Source organism: Bremia lactucae, linkage group LG7 (genome assembly GCF_004359215.1).
Source record: "Bremia lactucae strain SF5 linkage group LG7, whole genome shotgun sequence".
In the NCBI taxonomy this organism is placed as follows: domain Eukaryota; phylum Oomycota; class Peronosporomycetes; order Peronosporales; family Peronosporaceae; genus Bremia; species Bremia lactucae.
The window spans coordinates 3,405,856-3,412,183 of record NC_090616.1 but is presented as its reverse complement, the minus strand read 5'-3'; positions in this window follow the sequence as shown (position 1 = coordinate 3,412,183).

Sequence of the window (6,328 nt, the reverse complement as noted above, 5' to 3'; positions counted from 1 at the left end):
TTCCTCTATAAAAAATATCTTTCATAAATTGTGCGTCGCGATTCACTAGTCTCAATCTCTTCAAATCGATACGCTTTTTCATGGCCCGAGCAACCGAGAAACCGTTAGCGTACCGATCGAGCGTCAAGCTTTCTGCCATTTTCCTTGGGGACCGTTACAAATGGATAGCAACTAAAAACCTTTAGATTCGCCACCGACTGTTGTCTATTGTTATAGACGCTTGTCCTTGCCCTTGGGCGGCTCCACCGACGCCGCCACCTTTTGTTCCTTGTGCTTCATATCTTCATGTAGTAGCCAAGATTTCACAAGCTTCCACGTCAGCGAGTTGGATCTTGATTCCAACGCTGTGATGAGAAACGCGTACGACTCGTTTAGACTTGCGAGAAGCGTGATGACCAGAATGTCCATGCTGACCGGAGCTCAACCGCGTCGAGCTGCTCTGCCAACTTCTTGATTATGTTCATTGCTGTATACGTCGTCGCTTTCGTTCATCATCATTGTCGTGAGGAAGCATCGACGTAGAAAGAGCTTGTTTACAAAACTCTTCTTCTCAAAATGCCCTTAGATCACGACTATGTAGCATGCGCGCCGTTTGCCGACCGAACCAAAGGCAGCTGCGAATACTCTATCGCAACACAGATTATCGCCACGGCGTTGCGCGACTTACGCTTGTAGGCTGCCTGGTTTATCGGGTTCGACAGGTTCTCAGGATTCACTCCCCGCTCATTACATCCCATGGGTCCCACTCCTCCAGCATCATTTGCATCCAGATTTCTATAGGTGGAAGTTCGCTCCGTCGAAATTGTTGATGCGGGCGGTCGTGGTCACGGCAATGTCCATGGCAAAGGCGAAGACAGGGGCGACGGTGGCAGAATCTGCGGTCTTATGCTCATAACCTAATGAAAAGGTCAAGTGAGCACTAGTTGGCAAAATGCAAAGTGAATACATTAGGGTTCTTAGTTCGCAAACCTATTGCTACCTCTAAGCCAATCATTACTTCTATCCAATTATTGCTCACAGAACCTTCTAAATTCTACTGACGTCAACCCTACTATGACGTCATTACCGGTACATAGTGATACCTACCGGTACTATCCTGATATAGTCGAGCCGCTTTCTCGCCAACAATAATTGCCTGCCTGTACTCTCTTTAAGTTCCTCCTGTATCGGCTGCAGTACGCAACTTCAGTTGCCACGTGTGCGCAACTTAGCCGCTTGAGGTACTTATCGGCAACACCTTCGATCCCAAGCTTGGTGCGCTGATAAATGAACTGTGTAGTGTCCATCTTCGTCATTATTTCAGCCAGCATGTCTTGAGTCGGGCAATTATCGAGTTTCACTTGACCGTCTTCAACCTTTTCTTGCAAAAAGTGGCAAGGAATGTCGATATGTTTTGTGCGCTTGTGATACTCCGGATTTTTATCCAACGCGAGCTAGCCTTAGTTGTCCTCGAATATCTTGACAGACTCATTCATAGTCATCTCATCAAGCGCGTGCAGAAATAAATTGAGCCAAAATGCTTCTTCCGTGGCCTCAGATATAGCCATGTATTCAGCTTCCGTCGAAGGAGCGCCATAGTCCGTTGCGTCTTGTTTCACCAGCGGATGCATCTGTTGTTCATCGTAAAAACGCAACCAGTTGTACTTCGGCGAGATTTAAGGTATCCAGCTCAGTGAACATCAAATAAAACAAGCAGAACTGCTGTTCAGCTTCGCGAAAAATGAAGTTCGTGGGGAGGCGTCGCATTGAGGTAACGTAGTACGCGCTTAAGGCTTGCCAGTGTTTCAGCAAATGCTCAAAACTCCCACAGCTGCAGCTGATCCGGACGCGTTGCAACCATAAGGTACATAATACCACTGAAACAACATCGGTACGGCACGATCTTCATCGTATCTTCATACCCTTACACATGTTCCTCGACAACTTAGATTCGGTATCTTGGTTGACTAGGGAGCAGCGCAACACATGACGTCCTCTTAAGGGTACAGGCTATCGCTCCGGTAGACGTACATCTCGCTGATGACGATGTGGTTCAAGCGGTGGCAACGGGCGATACAGTGATGTTGACGAAGACTCCGTGAGACCAAGAAGGTATACTCACCGGTTTCTAGCATATTCCCAAGCTTTTGTGCAATTTGCTATCGGTTGGCCGCTTCACGAAGGATGTTGGGCCAGTGACGTTTAAGCGCAATGGTTGTTTCGCGAAAGCAGTTTGTATTTTCTTGAAGGTTCAAGGACGTGAATGCAAAGGAGTGTATAAAATTTGCATGACGCCGGTAATATCGGAGGAGGCCAATGTGACAAGATCGATGGGATGCCATGGGAACACCACATCGTACCTTTGGCACCATCGACTTGGTCACTTTGGTCGTGGTGTTGTGGTGGTCTTGACGCTATTGCCAAGCTATGGCGAATAAATTTCGCGTGACATGGCAAGTTCTGCAATGATCGAGAATCGTGCAAGCTTACACGCCACATTACAATACTCAGCTAAATTGAGTCGCCGAGCGGGTGAGCCGGACACGGAATATGCTGATTTGTTAAAGGAATTACTGGGGCGAAGCTGTCGTGACGGTCACGTTTCTCCGCAATCGGTGTCCAATAAGGGCTGACAGTCGCAACAAATTGCCATACCAAGTATGGACAAGATAGAAGCCAGAACTGGTTGTTTGTTTTTTCCACGCATGTTTTATGGTGCCAAAGGATAATCGTGCTAAGTTTGATGCTCGGTAAATTAGTTGCCGCTTTCTAGGATATTCAGATCAAGAGAAGTCATATCGGTTTGAAGGGCTGAGGAGTTGTCGCATTCTGGTAAGTCGCGACGAACATTTCATGGAAGATGTCCTCGACACTGCAAGACGCGGCTACTGTCAGCAGGACGTTGTCATTGAAGCGGACGAGACGGCTGATGATGATTCGCCGCAAGAAGAAGAAGACACGAAAGATTTAAATTAAATTCTAGCAGTAAGAGATATTAGCCGACGTAGTCGTTGGAGCAGACTACTGACTCCAAGTGCCAAGCAGTCCACGTCTTACAAGAGACGCCAAGATCTTGATTGAGATGTCAGCAGCAGCTAAGGTACTACAATTTACGAAGCTGCTAGCGTCATAGATTCAGTAGGAGATATGCCGACTTTGTCAAAGTCGGCTAAGGTATAAAGTGACGCGGTGAAGCGGAAGAATTCGTGTGACTCAAAGTGTGATTCGCTCCGCAAAGCGATACATGGAAATTCGTATCGTTGCCGAAGGGACACAAGACGATCGGTTGCAGATGGGATTTTCGTGTCAAGGAGACTCAAGATGGTGAAGTTGTGGAGTCATGGCACGCCTCGTGGCTAAGGGATTCTCAGAGAAGTATGGAGTCGACTTCGAAGAAACTTATGCGCCAGTCGCCAAGTTCGCGTCGATTTGGATCGTGCTGAGTCTAGCGGCAATGTATATGCTCGAATTGCGTCAAATGGATGTCAAGACAGCGCTTCTGAAGTTGAACTCGATAGGGATATTTACACGGCACAGTCAAATGTATATGTCGACGCTGATCGTCCAGATTATGAGTGCAAGCTCAAGAGGTCGCTGTATGGGATGAGCAGTCTGTCTACATGTGAAATCAGACCATCGACGACTTCATGAACATAATCGTATTCGTCAAGTGTGAATCGGACCACTGCATGTATGTCAAGTGGGATGACGATGACATGGTATTTGTTGTTTTATGAATTTATAATCTTATCATTAGCAAGCAGCAACGACGAGTTTCTCGCGTCAAATAAGTATGCGTTTAGTGACCGATTTGAGATGACCGATCTCATAGAACTGAGGTATTTTGTTGGTGTGGAGATCAAGAGCGATCACGCGGCTGGCCATATGACGATACGGCGAACTAAGTTTTTTAAGTCTATCTTGACCAAGTTTGGTATACATGACAGCAAGCCCGTGAAGAAACCTCAAGATCATGTACTCAAGCCGACCTAGAACATGTGTGAAGGCGGATGCAAGCATGAGGACACGATGGAGATCGTGTCCTACCGAAGTGCTATTCGAGGAACATGTACTTCATGGTGGCGACAGGTCCAGACCTTGCTATGGCGGTGGAAGCTTTGAGGCATTTTCGGCGGAGCCTTGTCCAAAAAAACTGGCAAGTCGTGAAGCGTGTGCTGCGCTATCTTCAAGCAGCACTGATGCATGGACTCGATTTCTCACTTAATGGCATCACTACCCTGCAAAGATACTCGGATACAGATTAGGCTGGTGATGTAGAGACGCGATATAGCACAAGAGGATACGCCTTTGTTCTTAGGATACAACACATTGCTTTATAATTTTATCTCATCGACGAAGCAGAGGTCATGGCACCGACGAAAGCAGTCCAAGAAGCGGTTTGGCTCAAGGCATTTCTATTCAAGCTTAATAAGATCAAGAGGATGAAGCTATGAATGTTGTCAATAAGCTCCTCGGGCGGCTGAGTTGTGCAGAAGTGGCGATTCAAGGAGCGTACGGCAAGCCGATACAGGAGGAATCTTAATGTATTGCTAACAGGAATTACCTGCTGAAAGGGTGAGAGTTTGCAGCTTAGCTTTTGTGAAATTTGATTATGCGTGCAACGGAGCAGCTGACAGTTCTGAGCGGTTGTGTATAGTCGTAACTTCGTCTGACCATACGTTGAAAGTAGTGGCAGAGACAGTAAATAATAAACAGTAATGGTACGTAGTGAGGATAGAGGAAAGTACAATTAGCAATTTTGCAACAAATTATGAGTCCCATGGCTGAAAAATAACAACACGAAGACCGCACCGGAATCAGCAGGTAACGCAAACGCCTTGCCAGGACGTGCTGCACCTCCATCATGCGGCAACGTCACTGCAAGCTACAGATGTCGTTGGAGACCCGCCAACACATGAGAGGAGCTCGGCGACCAAAGAAAGAATCTCGCGACCCTCTCCGCCTTCTCGGCTCGCATGGGAACCATGAAAACTTCCCAGATGCAGACGCATGCGCGGAGCAATAGAGAGTGGACTCTTGGTATCAGCGCTCGATGCGAACATTGGTGCAAAGAAGATGACGATCGATGCACATAGGAACTTCGAGGAGCGCAATTTAGCAGCTCGTCAAGCACCGTAGCGATAGCTGTTCTCGTCTCTGATGACACGATCACCAATGTCATATCGGCAACAGGCCCACGCTGTGAATGACGCTGCGCCTCATCATGCAGAAGCTCCAACACCAGTAGCGCCAATTCCTTTAGAAGACCTGTACTTCGCGACACCTACGGCAGCTTAGCGGAAGCTACAATTCGCAAGTTCGACGGCATCGAACTGTATCGCGGTTTGGGATCTGGTTTTACGACGGGGAAAGACAATCCTGAGACAGGTCAACTTGGCTGAGGCATCCTGTGGTTTTCGCTGGAGCGAAGATGTTAGCGACCATAAGCAAGTTGACTGCGATGAAACTCTTTGCGCAAAAAAGAAGGACGCAAAGAAATCGTGAACTGAGCATTTTCTGTATCTGGTTCCGGTCAGCGATGCAAGATGCAATGAAGACTCGCTGATTCGGACAATATTGTGCACAATTTATCGCCTGAGCTCATAAAAAAATAAATGTCATGCTAGCAAAAGACGATCCGACACGTACCGATACTTACAACATGCCGAAGAGCTAACCCACTTCGACATCATTCGAGCTTGGGAGCGGATCAATTTGGCGTGAAGTTGTCGCCAAGCACGTGGAGACTTTGCGATACGCGGAAATGCTTTGGTTGCGGAAAGACAGGCCACATACCCAGCGAATTATTGTGGGGTGGCGAAAAACGCCGTCGGAAAAGGGAAAGGCGGAGGTCATCAGAAGGTCGGCAACGACGATATTGCTCTCGCGACTGGTGTTATCAAATCACGCATGCGCGGGACGTGCCGCGGGAAAGGACGCAAGTCGCCAACTGAGTCTGTGCAACGCGATTGGCGACGTCGACAACATCTATTCGAACGACTGGATTCTGGATGGTGGATCGAGTCGTCACTTGGTGAACGATGCCTCAATGATGCAAGACATGGAAAATGCGGCCACGAAGCTTCCATGGCAGACGGGAAGTCACTCAAGATGACGAAATGTGAAAACGCTCCTTTGCTTGATATCGCGAACGGAAAAGAACGGACTATTACACTGACAGATGTATATCTCGCGCCGCAGTTTGCGCGCAACATTATTGCGTATGGAAAGCTCGAACAGAAAGGCTTCGGTTTGGTTTACGACGATTCGAGTCGTGCACTTGCACGACGCGGCGCAACCGCGCTCGACGTAAGTTTGCACGCGAACGTATTGCATTTGCAGACACCTC